General features: G+C 44.6%; 1 protein-coding gene across 1 annotated transcript in view; it reads left to right on the forward strand.

Moving 5' to 3' along the window:
* The window catches only part of GARNL3 (GTPase activating Rap/RanGAP domain like 3), a 759794-nt gene that overhangs the window by 176197 nt on the left and 568974 nt on the right, over window positions 1-14623 (forward strand). The gene's annotated exons all lie outside the window — the stretch shown is intronic.

Genomic DNA, 14623 nt, shown 5'->3' on the forward strand with positions numbered 1-14623 from the left:
CCAGCTCTATTTATATGTATGTTGTGACTGAGACTTGGTTTCGTTGACTGATTATATTCCCAAGATGCTTTTGCTGAGAGGACCTACTTGCGGTTTCCCTTGTGTTTTCAGAATATTGTATTCATTTTTGCTGGTCTCGCAAATAAACACACCCACAGGCTTGTGCCACATTTCTTGTGATTCATTCAATACCACTCTGGTGGTCCAGTGCCCAGCTATTGCTGTAGTTCTAACAAAGCTGCCCATACATCATACATTGGTGTGGGGCATAAAGCACCACTTAGCCATGCCCCCAGTTACCTGGCAGAACCGCAACCACCATTGAACAAACCAGGTACTTATAGACGTGCATTGATCTTCCAGATACCAAGCCTTTGGGCGAAACTCATTTCAAACTCAAGGCTCCACACTAGGGCACTCTTTACCCTGGCATTAGAAAGTATGCACAGCTCCACCCAATGGCACTTCATGCACTGAAATGTTGGAAGTAAGCAAGGCTCCACCCTATGGCACTCATACCCTGGAATCAGGAAGTATGCAGGGCTCCACCCTATAGCATTCCATATCCTGGCATCAGGAAATATACACGGCTCTACCCTATAGCACTCCATATCCTGCAATCAGGAAGTATGCAAGGCTCTACCCTATACTTCATACCCTGGAATCAGGAAGTACCCAAGGCTCCATCCTATGTCACTCCACCTTGGCATCAGGAAGTATGCAAAACACCACCTTGTGGCACTCCATACCATGATATCAGGAAGTGTGCAAGAGTCCACCCTCTAGCACTCCACCCTGGCATCAGGAAATATGTAAGACGCCATCCTATGGCACTGCACACCCTGGCATCAGGAAGTAGGCGAAGCTCCACCATATGGCTCTCCACCCTGGCATCAGGAAATTTAAAAGACACCAACTATGGCACTGCATGCACTGGGATCAGGAAGTACACAAGTCTCCACCCTATGGCACTCCACCCTGGCACCAGGAAGTACGCAAGGATCCACCGTATGGCACTCCACCCTGGCATCAGGAAGTAAGCAAGGCTCCACCCTATGGCACTCCACCCTGGAATCAGGAAGTATGCAGGGCTCCACCCTATAGCATTCCATATCCTGGCATCAGGAAATATACACGGCTCTACCCTATAGCACTCCATATCCTGGAATCAGGAAGTATGCAAGGCTCTACCCTATACTTCATACCCTGGAATCAGGAAGTACCCAAGGCTCCATCCTATGTCACTCCACCTTGGCATCAGGAAGTATGCAAAACACCACCTTGTGGCACTCCATACCATGATATCAGGAAGTGTGCAAGACTCCACCCTCTAGCACTCCACCCTGGCATCAGGAAATATGTAAGACGCCATCCTATGGCACTGCACACCCTGGCATCAGGAAGTAGGCGAAGCTCCACCATATGGCTCTCCACCCTGGCATCAGGAAATTTAAAAGACACCAACTATGGCACTGCATGCACTGGGATCAGGAAGTACACAAGTCTCCACCCTATGGCACTCCACCCTGGCACCAGGAAGTACGCAAGGATCCACCGTATGGCACTCCACCCTGGCATCAGGAAGTAAGCAAGGCTCCACCCTATGGCACTCCACCCTGGAATCAGGAAGTATGCAGGGCTCCACCCTATAGCATTCCATATCCTGGCATCAGGAAATATACACGGCTCTACCCTATAGCACTCCATATCCTGGAATCAGGAAGTATGCAAGGCTCTACCCTATACTTCATACCCTGGAATCAGGAAGTACCCAAGGCTCCATCCTATGTCACTCCACCTTGGCATCAGGAAGTACACAAAACGCCACCTTGTGGCACTCCATACCATGATAACAGGAAGTGTGCAAGACTCCACCCTCTAGCACTCCACCCTGGCATCAGGAAATATGTAAGACGCCATCTTATGGCATTCCATACTCTGGCATCAGGAAATATGCAAGTCTCCACCCTCTGGCACTCCACCCTTGTATCAGGAAATATGAAAGACATCGTCCTATGACACTTCACACCCTGGCATCAGGAAGTAGGCAAAGCTCCACCATATGGCTCTCCACCCTGGTATCAGGAAGTTTAAAAGACACCAACCTGTGGCACTGCATGCACTGGCATCAGGAAGTACGCAAGGCTCCACCCTAACACTCCACCCTGGCATCAGGAAGTAAGCAAGGCTCCACCCTAACACTCCACCCTGGCATCAGGAAGTAAGCAAGGCTCCACTCTATGGCACTCCACCCTGGCATCAGGAAGTAAGCAAGGCTCCACTCTATGGCACTCCACCCTGGCATCAAGAAGTAAGCAAGGCTCCACTCTATGGCACTCCACCCTGGCATCAGGAAGTACGCAAGGCCCCACCCTTTGGCACTCCACACTGGTATAAGAAGTACACAAGGTTCTACCCTCTGGCACTCCAGCCAGGCTCAGAAGTGTGTAAGGCTCCATCCTATTACACCCTACACTGGTATACGGAAGTACGCAAGGTTCCAGCCCATGGCACCGCATACCCTGGAATCAGGAAGTACACAAAGCTCCACCCTATGACACTCCAACTTGGCATCAGGAAGTACACAAGGCTCCACCCCATGGCATTTCACCCTGGCACCAGGAAGTACTCAAAGCTCCACACTATGGCACTCCATATCATCGTATCAGGAAGTACCGAACATCCTTGGAGACCTATGTAATTTGGCTAATGACACTCAGGCCATCTCTCTACAACCCTTTCTCACTATGCTCTACCCCGTCGCCTCATCACGAATCCAGCGGCAGGTGCCGCATAACTCAAAGGGAGGGGTGGGGAGGACGAAGACGAGGTGAAAATATATTTTTTTTCAAAGCACTTACCTTGCCTCCATCCATGCAGGCTCACTCAGGCTCCCCAGCAATCCTGGCACTGCTTTCATGGTAAACTTAGCATGAAAGCAGCGCCAGGATTGGTCTGAGCACCTTGGACTGCTGCTCAGACACAGCCCTGGGGTCTGTGCAGTTTCTCTAGCCCGGCTGTTAAACACAGCCAGGCTGGAGAAACCCAAGTGCGCATGTGTGTTTGGCCAGCCTGAGACAGACGGCCAAACACACATGCACACTTAGGTGCGCTCTCTCCTCCTCCCCATCCCACATTCCATGGCCTAGCCCCGCCCCTCCCTGCACTGCTGGCTGTGCCAGAATCTGAAAAATACAACGATAGTAAACTATCTTTTTATTTCTCTGCTTCTGGCTCAGTCAGTGGGGCGACGCTCCTTCGCCATAGCGAAGGAGTGGTCCCTGCGAATCAATTGAAAGGCAAATCGAAATGACATAAAAAAACAGTACATAGAACAAATACTTACATATATTCAATGGCATCTACAAGGACAGGTAGACCTTTCATAATGTTGGAGAAGGGTTGAGAGAGCCTCATTCCTTCAGATTCATGGGAGACTGCATTCTTTTTTCATTTTGCGTGTACTGCACCAAATGAAACGTTCCAGCATGTCCTACATTCTTGCAGAAAAAAAAAGTAATTTGCCCATCTAGAAAACTTATTATAATAAATAGTGCAGTCTTGCATTTCTTTAGAAAAAAATGTATACAAATGTTGAAGTCTATCTTTTGCTAAATCCACCCAAAGCATTCATACTTCCTCTATTATGAAAATTCATTTCTGCTGTAATAGCTTCAGAATCCCATCATGGCCGCCTGATACCAGACAGATTTATTTAATAATGGACGCGCCTGGAAGCCTCCAGTATTTTCAGAGAAAGGCAGACAGTGCAAGATTCATTTGTGATTGTGAAATGTCGCTTCTGCCAAGCATAGCATTGGGAATGAAAATTAGTGGAGGGAGCGAGAGAGACACAAAAGAGAGAAACATAGAGAGGAGTAAAAGAGTAAAGGACATGTAGAGAGTGAGAAAAATAAAAAGAGACTGCGAGAAAGAAAGAGCAGGCTGGAGAAAACCGACAAGAGCTGGGGTGTCCGAAAGGAAGACAAAAGAGAGGGAGACAGATCTAGAAGAGACATAGACAGACAAACAAGATTCAGACAAAGTAATAGCCGAGAAAAAGGAAGAATGATAGAGATCAAGAAAAGAGTAAAATAGAGAAAGACTGAAACAGGAAACATGCAGAAAGAGCAAAACATTGAAAGCATAAAATAAAGGATTAGGATGAGAGACAGAGAGTGAGAGACACAGAAAGAGTAAGAGGTAGGGAGTGGAAAAATGAATCGGAGAGAGAAGAGAAAAATAGAGGGAAAACAGAGACGATTGAATGAAATAGAGAAGAGTGGAAGGAAGAGAAAGCAAGAAAGAAAGAGAGAAAGAAAGAAAGAAAGAAAGAAAGAAAGAAAGAAAGAAAGAAAGAAAGAAAGAAAGAAAGAAAGAAAGAAGGAAAGAAAGATGTGGCAGAGATGAAGAGGAGTCCAAGAGGGATATAGAACAGAGTGAGAAAAAATAGAGTAAGAAAGCATGAGGGAATAATAAAGAGAGACGAAGAGCAAAAACAAGAGAAACACAATGAAACAGGAGAGATAGATAAACAGACTAAGAGAAAGAGAAAGAGGGAAATGAAGCCTGACAAAAAACATGGATGCAGAAATGAGAGACAGGGAGAGATTCAGAGACAGAGTAATACACAGTGCTTAAATTGTGCTTGTTGTTTCCGGTGCTTATTTTTGAGGGCCGACGCTTATTCGTCTGCCTTAGGCATTTACTGTGAGCAAAAGACACGCATGGGAAAGACAGAGGAAGAGAAAAACGAAAAATCGTCACAATGGGAGAAAGCAGAAAGCTGTAAAGGGGGGGTGAAGGGGCAGGGAGTGGCTTTAAATGGATTGAAGAGGCCCGAGATGGCTTCAGGATTACCGTACCTCAGTCTTCTGTGTTCACACATTTAAATGCAGCAGCCGCATATTTAAGGGGAGGACTTTGGGCACGGCACGTTTTTATTTACAAATTAAGCACTGGTAACACAGATCAACAGTAAGAGATAAGGAGCGAGGCGAGAGACAGATGTTTGTTTCTGAAGGGACTGGCCCTAGCAGGTACCGGGCGTTTTCCCGGTGGGCTGGAAGGGTGGGGGCCGGTTTTGTGACTGGGGCCGGTTTTGCAGCAGTGCTACGAACTCGGCCCCCTAAACAGCAGCCAGCTCGCGCTTGCACCCCCTCTGAGGTCTTAAAACTGCGTGGTACCTTTGCACGCACAGTTTTAAGACCTCACTGTGTGTGCAAAGGTACCCTTTCCCTCCCGGGGACTGGTCAGAAAAAGTTGCCAGGGCTGCTTTGGGTTCCCCGTCCGGCCGTGTTGGTTGGACTGTAAAATTACCATAAAGTTCCAATCAAATAATACGTTTCTTACAAACTAGCAAATGATAAAGACTTGTGCTCATTTTTTGTAGGATATGACTATTATTTATGAGTTTACGGGATATTAATTGTGGACAAAATTACAATATGAATTATGTCATTTTCTCTGAAATCCCAAAATGGATTGGTTTGGAAACATACCTAATTGCCGATGTTCAGCGCAAAATCAAACAAACCCAGTTACCTGCTAAATGAATAGAATTCTCTTTGTAAATGATGATGTCATCCTGTGTTTAGGATTAGGTAATTGTTGTCACCAGTGGGGTAAACCGGGATGTCACTTGCCCTGAGTGCCTGGCTGTGGGTGAAACTGGCATCCTGGCTTTTTGCTTGGCCCTGCCACCGCCCTGATGTGTGCACAGAAGCCAAGGCCTGTTCCTGCTAATGTGAGGTCCAGAAGCTTTTCTGTGACCAGGCGGGGCACACAAAGTGTGCCCTCATGGACGGCATGGAGCTACTCCCATGTCTTGGATAGTACATAAAGCGGTAGTGGCAGGGTACCAATTGTTTGCGACTCATTCGTATGACCAGACCTTTTTCCTATGTCAAAAGAGAGTGCAGTGTACTGGCTCTTCACATACAAAGTTCTGCTTTGATGGGACCTTGGAACCATAGTGCTGACATCCTGTGTGTGTTGAGTGCATGTATATGCCGTGGATGCGTAGCATACATGTGGTAGGATGACCCTGGGTCTGCTGAGACTCTTAGTATTGGGATGAGTGGTAGCAATTTTACATGGCTCCTGCTTTAGCATAGCAGAAGATGGAGGGTGGGTTCAGCTTCCCCACATATTGGAAGTGTACTGACTGCATTCCTGTAGATTCACAGTGGAGACAAAGACATTTAAGTGAGGGAAGATGGAGACGGAGCTACCCTTAAAAATTCAACAGGATCCTTGTTAGCAAAAGGCTGCTGATTAGTTCTTCCTGAGCACTGCTCTTTGGCCGATACTAGAGGCGAATGGTGGGACTTTGGTTTCTGTTGTTCAAGATGGGGAAATTTAGAGGCAGGAGCAGCCCTTTTGTCTGACCCTGGTTCCTGCCTCAGACAGGCCGATGACACCCAAGTGAAGACATCTGGCACTTCACTTTGCCCTTGATTTAAATACTTCCACTAAAGCGAGCATCATTTTTATCTGTTATGAGAACCATCACCTTGTACAAAGTCTGTGTCTGAAAAACATCATGAGAGCAGGATTTGAAAGTAATCCAATTGCAATGGGTTCAAAAAGCGTGGTAAAGACACTGTCGTTGTAGGGACCGCGTTGTAAAGGCATGCATAATATAGGCATGCGATGTTCCATCATACATCCCAAAAGTGCGTACACAGAGCTCACCTGTCAGTGCCACCAGAGTAGCGTTTCCATTGAGAAGGTAAAAGTGAGGCTGAGCTGTGAACAGAATGAGAGACTGAGGGGCATATTTAAGAGCCCCTTGCACCTCAGAGCGTCACTTTTCGTGACGCTCTGGTGGCGTTATGCCCTGCACCGTATTTGCAAGGTGGTGCCACCTTGTAAATACGGTCCCTTCATATGCAGCACTTTGCGTGGAAGGGGCATGCAATGGGTGTTGCTGTGGGCGTGCCACAGCAACACCCATTACATTTTGACTCTGCCCCATATTTACGAGTTTTCGTAAACCTGAGGCAGCGGCGAAATCTAACACCACCCCAGGGGTGACGTTAGCTGGGTGCAACGAGGAGGAATACTTTTATTTCTCCTTGTTTTTTGCTCTTTCTATGTGTGCTGCATTCTGCCGCATTGATAGGAAGAGCAAATCACCATTTAAGATTGTTTTTGTGCAGGAACACAAAAACAATCTCCCCCTGAACGCAGACATCCCTTCAGCATGGCGCAAGGGTGGCTGCATTGGCGCTCAGCTGCAAATTTAGCGCCGGTGCAGGGGACAGCACAGGCGTGCGCCGTATTCAATTAAATATAGTGCATCCCTGCGTCGTGAAAATGACTAAGCGAGCGCTGCCAATTTTGGCGCAGCATCGCGTTCTGTCATTTTCTGTTAAATATGGACCTGAATGTTCAGAGAAATCTGCTTATGAACCGAAGACTTTTGTCTAGGCGAACTTCAGTTGACGAAAATGTCACCAGATTGATCAAAGCAAGTAGCTAGTGGATAATCCAGAGTGAACTGCACCAGTGTTTAATCAGTGTCTATATATGGATACTACATAATGGAAACTATAGGCATTATCAGACTCCTATGTGAGGGAAAGGACACATGAGGGGGGTCGGTGTAATATTTTGTTTTGTCGTGAAAATAAAATATTTTCTTTAGACTAAAAACAACAATGGGATAGAAAATATGTTACTGTGTCTGTTAGTAGACTGTTAACCTATAACCTGTCTGACCTATAACTAAATTTGCAGAGCCATTGTTTGGACAGGCCCCAGGAAACAAGTGGCAAACAACTTTAACCACCACAGTTGGAGTCCAGTAGCCTTTGTCTACACTGTGACCCCTCAAACCGAATCGGACCCTAATACACAAAAAATGTAATTGATAACTCATTCTAATTTGGTACATGTTTCTTTAAACCAACAAACTTAAATGGAGAATATAGAATGTAAAACCCACACAAATATATTTTTTAGAATTTTTATTTGTGGTCTAATCAGTGCTTAATTTGTAAAAAAAAAAAAAGTACTGGTGCCCAAAGCTCTCCTCTGAAACATGCGGCTGCTGCAATTAAATGTGCGAGCATGGGATACTGAGGCAGCATAATCCTGAAGCCATCCCTGAGCCTCTTCAATCCATTCACAGCCACTCCCTGCCCCTTCAGCTCACTCTTGCAGCTTTCTGCTTTCGCCCTTTGTGACGCTTTTTAGTTTTTCTCTTCCTCTGTCTTTCCCATATGTGTCTTTTGCTTAAAGTAAATGCTTCATGCAGAAAAATAAGTGCCGGCATTCAAAATTAAGTGCTGGTGCCACTCACTGGAAAACACCGGCTCAAATTAAGCACTTGGTCTAATTAGGCTACATTATTATTGCTTACCAAAATCGTTCAGTGATGCTAATATACCAACTCTGAGCAATATGTCAGTATGCTACTTCCCTCCTTTATTTTAATTTGCACGCATCACACTTCACAAAGATTGAAAATAAATCATGAGGGTGCCAGAGGGCAACATCCAGGCCATTCACCTCATCATTCCACACTGTTGCCAAAGAACGGATGGGGTGAGCTCACTGGTACCAGTAAAGGGGTGGCTGTTCTCTCTCCTACCCCTGCCACAAGTGGTTAATTTTTGTATATATTAGGCATGATCTGCATTTATGCTGTCGAGTTTCTTTACTTACCACACATTTTGTGTTTTCCTTACAACGAGGCCTTAAAATATCTGTACTTTTTTAACATAAATTATTTTTCCGTGTTCAGAACCTGCACAATAATAATATTTTATTTTTGTGCATGAAAACTGCCTTCTGTTTTACATTGCTCAGCCTCAAGTGTAACTTTGCATTCTCGTGGCACTAAGTTAGCAATAGCTGAGAAGTAAAACCTCTCCTGAAGAATGACCTTTTTAGAGATCCATTTTCTGCACTTTCTGAATAAAAGGTGCACTTATACCACTGATGCCTCAGAAGAAAACATTAGCTAAAGGTTGCTCCTTGACCAATATGGTTTCAGAGTGAGAGATGCTGACAGCATTTCCGCTAAGAAGCCAGGAAGGGCATATGCGCTCCATTTAATGAAGACAGTGGAGAGTGAGATTAGATGCTGGGGAACATGCTGCCCATTGGTGCCCACAGCTGATAGGGAGGGAGACTACATGACTCAACAGCAGGACAGCATTATACCGTAATACCCCAAGGCAGGTAGGGATCTCTCAACCAATTTCACTAGAGATGTGACCCGAACAATGGGTTTTATACTCTATTCATTGTAATCATATTATTTATTGCTGAGTTATCTATTATTATATTGTTAATCCTGATAAATATGACACCTGTTAGATTACCACAAAATGGCATGATGCACACAATTATCACAAAATACCAAGGTGTATGCGCGTGTGTGTGTGTGCGCGCGTGTGCATGCTTGCGTGTGTATACGTGCTTATGTGTGTGTGTGTGCGTTTGCTTGTGTGTGTCTCTATGTGTTCCCTTGAATGTGTGTGTGTGTGTGCATGTTTATGTTTTTGTGTCAATACACGCTTATGTGTGTTTGCTTGTGCGTGCCTGTGTGTGTATGTGTGCCCTTGAATATGTGTGTGTGTGCATGCTTGCGTGTGTATACGTGCTTATGTGTGTGTGTGTATACTTGTGTGTGTCTCTGTGTTCCCTTGAATGCTTGTGTGTATGTGTGTGTATGTGCATGTTTATGTTTTCATGTGAAGAAATGCATATGTGTGTTTGCTTGTGCATGTCTGTGTGTGTATGTGTGCCCTTGAACATGTGTGTGTGTGTGCTTGCGTGTGTCTCTATGGTTCCCCTTGAATCTGTGTGTGTGTGTGTGCTTGTGTGTGTTCATGTGTGTGTGTGCTCGTGTGCATGCTTGCGTGTGTATACGTGCTTATGTGTGTGTGCTTGTGTGAGTCTCTATGTCTTACCTTGAATGTTTGTGTGTTGTGTGTGTGTGTGTGTGTGTGCATGTTAATGTTTCCATGTGAATACACGCTTATGTGTGTTTGCTTGTGTATGTGTGCCCTTGAATATGTGTGCGTGTGTGTGCTTGTATGTGTGTCTCTATGTGTCCCCTTGAATCTGTGTGTGTATGTGTGTGTGTGTGTGCTTGTTTATGTTTTCATGTGAATACACGCTTATGTGTGTTTGCTTCTGCGTGTCTCTGTGTGTATGTGTGCCCCTGAATATGTGTGTGTGTGTGCCGTATGTGTGTGTGTATGTTTGTGTGTGTCTCTATGTGTTCCCTTGAATGTGTGTGTGTGTGTGTGCATGTTTATGTTTTCGTGTGAATACACGCTTATGTGTGTTTGCTTGTGCGTGTCTGTGTGTGTATGTGTGTCCTTGAATATATGTGTGTGTGTGTGTGTGTGTGGAGGGGGGAGGTGCGCACGCGCACGCCTGTCTAGAAGGTCTGTAGGATACTACACCCCCCCCCCCATTTTCGGTGAATGAAGCCCAAAAGAAGGGTGAGTATGTATCCAGTTCCATTTTCTCCACAGAGGCCATGCATACGCCTTTGACAACTTAGGAAATGTACTGAGTGTGACATCTTAAATGAAGGGTTCCCAGCAAGAATAAAGAATGCTATTCTGCTTTTAATCTTCGGCACCTTTATCAGTATTATTGATTTGTATTGCATGTTTTTTCACAGCTAGACCTTGCTTAAGCGTCCTTTATCGAAGCATAAAACGTTACCGTGAAATCATTTTATTGTGTAATGTAATTTTGTACAACAAGCAGCTTTGTCAACAAACACACAATGGTGCAAAGGTTAAATACACTTTACTAGCATTTGTTAATATTTTACACCTTGATTTTAAGTCACTAAATACATCAGTGATTGGGGACTGCAGACAATTCTGACAGCCACTTAAAGCTTTTAATGTGCAGCACTTAAGGAGCGTGGCTGCCACAGAACAGTGATGTGTGCGTCTGCAGACGGTGCTCCAATGTGTCCCTTCGAGGAGGCTTTTTGACAGATATTTGCAGCCAGGGAGTGGCCATGCTTCTTGCGGAACAGCTGAAGGCGAAGTCAGAGTTGTGGGTGGATACTTTAAAGCAGAAGAGAAGCAATCATATAGGATTCCTCTTAGTAAATTGTCATTTTCTCTGATCTAATCTTCAAACATTTCCTGATATTTTTTGTATATTGTCATGATTTCATTGTTTTGCATTCATTTTACAACGAGTGGTTAATTTTACATCATGGATTTGAAAAAATAAAACCACCGATTTCTTCTGGGGTGTTTTCTGTATTTTTAGTTTTTTTGTCATTACATTGCCCATTTGTCCATTTTATTTGAGAGTAATGGCATGTATAGATGTTATTTAGGGGTCGCCAGAGGTCGCAGCTGCGACCCCTGGGTTGTCCTTTGCAACCCCTGGCACCGCCTCTGCAACCTCTCGCCTCAGGGGTGGCAACATCAGTGCCAGCAACTCAAGGCCAACTTTCTAGTAAACGCTGGTTGGACTCCACTTTCTTTGTTTTCTGTCACATCTTGTATTACATTAATAGTGAATAATATTACATTATTACACTATTCACTACTAGTGTAATGCAAAATGGAGTACAATTAACTGGAATATGACGCCTCCTGGCAGCTGAGGTAAGTTAAAACTGCTCTTAAATGTATGTTGTGTGTGTGTTTGCTGATGAGATGTTTATGTGAGAGAGGGAGAGTGTGTATGTTTGCATGCGCGTGATTCTGTAAGTGAATGACTGAAAGCATATGTCAAACAGTGTGTGATGTCACTTCCCTAGCATTTTGGTGAATTGACGTCCATGAGGGCATGATTCATTAAGGTAAACTTACACTTCTGTGTAAACTTGCGGTTGTGTTAAAATTCCCAAAACTACATTTTAATAGTAAGTTTACGAGTGTGGAGACTCCGTGGTCGGGGGCAGAGAACTCTGCACATAAAAAGGCAGGACAGGCCTGTCTTTTCATGTGCCCAGTTCCCCATCCCAGCTATGGGGTCTCTACATTTGTAAACTTACTATTAAAATGCAATTCCCAAACAAACATGAACTAACTAAAGTTTACCTTGGTGAATCAGGTCCAAAATTACATACGTTGACTTACCTACCATCTAACTCTGGTAGTCAAACTATTACAGCGGGTATTTTTGTTGCTTTCTGCTGTGACAACCATCAGGAGTCACTTTTGCAGATGTGCAAGCCAAATTACACCAGTGTCTAGTCTGGCTTCCAGATGTGTATGGTCATAGCCTTCAGAAAACCTTTGTGGATGTGTCCGGGGCACCATCACACTGAATTCCCATAGTACTTGCTTGGTGTCCGTTGCCTGGTGATGGTCATGCTTTTTACCCCATGGTGATTCAGGAATGAATTCACCTCACACTCATAAGGTGAGAAACTGTCTATGTTAATCTGGAAGAAACGATTAAGGGCCTAATTTACAAAGGTATTTTCTTCATTTTTACTAAAATCTGATCAGTCCTTTCCCACTAGCGGGTGGGTGTAATTTGCATAATTCCATGCAGCGTAATCACCTGAAATTACCTAGGAATTCAGCGTGATTATGGCTGAATTATGTGCAAAGAGTAATTCTACACTTAGCGCCATTTCTTAGCATAAAAATGCCCCCTCACATCCTAAATGGACACAAGGATGGATTTTGCTTTAAGAAATAGCGGTAAATGCAACAGAACACAAATAGTGAGTGCAAGAGCCGCTCGTGCTCGCTAAATGTGCTCTTGTGATAGGATTTCCCCCCCAAATCACTTTTATTTACTTGAGTTAGAGTAATTGCATAATTAGCTGCGATTATCAGTAATTCCACATCCAAGAGTAACGCATAATTAATTAAATCACTCCAGTTACTCCAGTGTAATAGAAATTATACACAGGCCTATTTCCAACCCTGGAAACGGTCACAGATTTACTACAGCAAAAGGGCTTTGTGATTAGACATTTAGGCCCTCATTATGAACATGGCAGTCTGGGCAGCCGTGCCGGCAGTGGCGGTAATTACCGCAACTGGAATGGTGGTCCAGACCACCATATAATAAACATGGCAGAACTGCCACTTTTGTAACTCCACCTCTGCCAGGCTTCCGTCACCAGGCAGCCTGGCGATGGCAGAGTTACATATCCGACAGTGCTGCCTGCTGGATAATGTGTCAGGTTCCACCAGCCTTTCCCTGGTGGTTTACCCCGCCATGGAAAGGCTGGTGGAATGGGTGACTCGGGCCCCCCTGGGGTCCTCTGCACTCCCCATGCACAGCCCCGTCGCGCATTTCTCTGGCCAATTAACGGGCAGCAAAATGCGTGACGAGTGCTGCTGCACCCGCCGTACTGCTACATTGCCGCCGGCTCCATTTGGAGCCGGCGTCAATGTTCAGGCCTTGCATTCAGCTGGGCCGGCTGGGCCGCCGGGCCAGCTGAATGTTCATTATGTGGCCGGCAGGGGCTCCTGCGCGCTGGCGGTCTTTTGTTGACCGCCAGCGCCGAACTCGGCGGGTTTTCCTGCCAAGTTCATAATGACCACCTTGGTATAACCCCATTTCCCAGAAACCCTCTTTGATTTACTGTCCAGAGAACAACGCAATGACATGACTTAATGGTAACAGTGTATATAAAAATGTACCCACTGGACCTGTAGAGCTTTTAAAAGTAGAATTGTATTAATGCATTTCTTATTATGCATTTTGATTATAGCGCACCCCAAAGAGGATGGGCAGCAAAGTGCTTTACAAAAAGAAAACACAAAACTACAGTTTGAAAAAGATAAACAAATATAAAGTACACAGACTGAAACAAAAATCATATTGTGTCAATACAAACTGTATTAGAAATATTAAAAATGTACCAAATCAAGAGGCATCTATACAAATGCACTGGTATAAATGCTGCATTCTGAATGTTAACTTTGTTCCCTACAGTAAGCAAGACTTTTTGGAAAATATCGGCCCTAGATTAAGACTTGAGCTGGATATTTGCATACCTACAGGTCCTAGTGGGAAATTAAGAAATCTATCCCGGGTAATACTTTTTGTAGTAAGGTCTGTGCATGAATACTACATTTCTACAAGTGCCTACCTGCAATCTATTGCTTGAAAAAATAAATACTTTGCAAAATCTGACATTACTAGATAGAACTGCTAGTTTAACAAAGGTTTACAGTACATTCAGATGCGCAGAACAACATTTAAGGCGGAGATTACAACATTAGCAACCCTAAAAATTCACTTGGGGCATATATTTTTTATTCTTGTCCAAAATACTAAGGGGCATATTTACAAGTCCCTAGAGCCACCTTGTGCTGCCATTTCATCATTTTTTTTTTTTACGCTAAGGGACATTACGGTGGCTTTTTCCCAGCGCCGTCTTACAAAGTGGGGCAATGCTTGCATTCCCCCACTTTGCAACCCCTTGCGCCACATTATGCCTGCGTAAGGCATAATGTAGGCAAGGGAGGCCCAAAAAAATGGCGCAGTGAAATTTACAACATTTCAGTGAGACATTTTTTTCTGACATTTGTAATGCCTGCTCAGAGCAGACGTTAAAATGACGCACTCATTTTAATCAGTAGGACCTCCATGTGCTTTGCTGCGATAGCGTCAACATTCTCAGGGGTGATCCTACCAACTTTTGCAGCAT

Source organism: Pleurodeles waltl, chromosome 6, assembly GCF_031143425.1.
Source record: "Pleurodeles waltl isolate 20211129_DDA chromosome 6, aPleWal1.hap1.20221129, whole genome shotgun sequence".
In the NCBI taxonomy this organism is placed as follows: domain Eukaryota; kingdom Metazoa; phylum Chordata; class Amphibia; order Caudata; family Salamandridae; genus Pleurodeles; species Pleurodeles waltl.